Raw genomic sequence first — 2805 nt, forward strand, 5'->3', positions numbered from 1 at the left:
ATCAGAAGAGTCGCAAGGGACGAGTGGGGGCTCAAAAAACATGACCTGAGAATACTAATACAAGGCAGTAGCAACCCCATATGACTACGTATGCGGCTGCGTTCTGGTTTGACAAGGTGTCACATGTATTAGTCAAAAGACACATTTTGGGCGGCTCAGCGAGCGCTGCTCATAGTGCTCACGAAAGCATGTAGAACGACGTCGACTAGCGCCATGCAAGTAATAGCGGAATAATGCCTTTAGACTTGGAAATTATCCAACAAGGAGTGAGTATAAAATGAAAAGAAACTTGGACGTAGAATGGAATAACTATAGATATGAAGCGAAAGAAAACGTGAACGATAGAATGTGGCCGCGAACGGACTTGGATGAATTTCTCGCTCGCCCGGCGAAAGCAACACGCCGCGAACGGACTTGGAAGAATTTCTCGCTCGCCCGGCGAAAGCAACACGCCGCGAAGCGACTTGGAAGAATTTCTCGCTCGCCCGGCGAAAGCAACACGCCGCGAACGGACTTGGATGAATTTCTCGCTCGCCCGGCGAAAGCAACACGCCGCGAACGGACTTGGAAGAATTTGTCGCTCGCCCGGCGAAAGCAACACGCCGCGAGCGAACTTGGAAAAAGCGGCTTGTGCGGCCGGAGGTGTCGCCCGCCAACGAAAGCAACACGCCGCGATCGGACTTGGGGTACGGGCGGCGCGTGCCGCCGGAGGTGTCGCCCGCCAACGAAAGCAACACGCCGCGATCGGACTTGGAAGAATTTCTCGCTCGCCCGGCGAAAGCAACACGCCGCGACGGACTTGGAAGAATTTCTCGCTCGCCGGCGAATGCAACACGCCGCGAACGGACTTGGAATGAATTTCTCGCTCGCCCGGCGAAAGCAACACGCCGCGAACGGAACTGATGGAATCGAAGTTTCTCGCTCGCCCGGCGAAGAAGCCACACGCCGCGAACGGACTTGGAAGAATTTGTCGCATCGACTCGGCGAAAGCAACATGCCCGCGATGCGAACTTTGGAAAAAGCGGCTTCGTGCCGGCCGGAGGTGTCGCCCGCCAACGAAAGCAACACGCCGCGATCGTACTTGGGTTACGGGCGGCGCGTGCCGCCGGAGGTGTCGCCCGCTAATCAAGGCAACACGCCGCTATCGGGCCTGGAAAAATTTCTCGCTCGCCGGCGAGAGCAACGCGCCGCGAGCGAACTTGCGCCTGTTCCCGAGTTCTCGCTTGTACCGCTAACGAGCGAGCTAAATGAGATTAATTAAATGAGGACGCATCGGAAAGTTTATTCGTGCAAACACTCCGGCTTCGCTTATCGGCATCCTGCCTGCATTCGTCCACGTATCGGTCGTAGAATCTCGAAGATTGTGCATCCGACGAGTGGTAGCCGGGAATTAGCAGATATCGTAATAATCGTGTCGCGCGGTCGTGCGGAGCGTCGAAAAGTACGAAACCTTTGTCCGAAACGTATTTCCGTATCGTAGCATTATCTCCTCGTAGCGGCGCTACTCGCCGTCAAGTGCCCCGGAGGTACCGCCGGCGGGCGACGGACTTGGTGAAATCATTCGGTCGTCCGGAGGTGTCGCCCGTCCCGGAGGTGCCGTCCGTCCCCTAAGTTGACGCCGGCCGTTATGTGGTGCCGCACGTATAATCACGCCCGTAACGAGCCGTCTCGGTTGCCGCGCGCGTGATTTCGCATCGGGCGAGTGTTCCGTACCGTAATCGCGGTCACCGCAGCTTGCGTGTTGCGTATCATCCGTAATAATTCGAAATATATGTCTCCGACACGTGGGTTTGAGAGACACGTTTCGAGTTAGTAATCGGACAGCGCCCTCATGTCGAGCGAGCGCCGAATAGTAAGTAACTTTTGTCCGAAACGTTTTTACGTAGCTCTCCTCGTTGCGGCGCCGTAAATCGTCGTTAAGTGTTCCGGAGGTACCGCCGGCGGTCGTCTGACTTCGAGAGATCATCGTGTCGTCCGGAGTGCCGCCCGTCCCGGAGGTGTCGCCGGTCGGCCGTATTCCCGGAGGTGTCGCCCGGTCCGGAGGTGTCGCGGTCGGCCGTGGTTCCCGGAGGTGTCGCCCGGCCCGGGAGGTGCCGCCGGTCGGCCTGTGGTTCCGGAGGGTGTCGCCCGGCCCGGAGGTGCCGCCCGACCCGGAGGTGCCGCCCGGTCCGGAGGTGCCGCCCGGCCCGGAGGTACCGTCGGTGCTTATACCTTATTGTCCCGGCAATTTCTTTTGTTTCCTTCTTAATTAATGCTAATTATCCGTTGTTTGACATTCGCCCATACGGCTATCGTGATAATATTTTATCGTACAATAGGACTTTTCGATCGTTCGCCTCTCCGCGACAATGTCTCGATTGAACGCGGCCTTCGGCGCTCGCGCTCGCATACGGCCGTGCGTAGGACCGTGCGTCGCCGACCGCCTGGCCGGCCGGTTGGGTACTATAAGAGGATACGTCGCTCTCGGGCGCTGTCGAACGAGTCGAGCGAGTCCGGACGAGTCGTAAACGTACTTTCTCGAGTCTCTCGCCACTCCGGCGTGTTTCGACCGCTCTCCGTACCGTCGCCGACCGCTTGGCCGGTCGGTTGGGTACTATAAGAGGTAGGAGAGATTAATATTGTACGTGTCGCGCTCTCGACGTTGACAAACGAAGAATCGCCCGAACGGGTCGAGAACGGATTTTGTCGAGTCGCGACTCTGACACGGAGAGAACATTTATATAAAATGTTTGATTTGGAAACCACGAATATATAAAATAATACTACGATCGTCGCAGAACGCGCCCCGCCAAAATTTTCTGTTGG

This window comes from Nylanderia fulva, unplaced genomic scaffold (genome assembly GCF_048542155.1).
Source record: "Nylanderia fulva isolate GAGA-0341 unplaced genomic scaffold, ASM4854215v1 Scaffold1103, whole genome shotgun sequence".
NCBI classification, from domain to species: domain Eukaryota; kingdom Metazoa; phylum Arthropoda; class Insecta; order Hymenoptera; family Formicidae; genus Nylanderia; species Nylanderia fulva.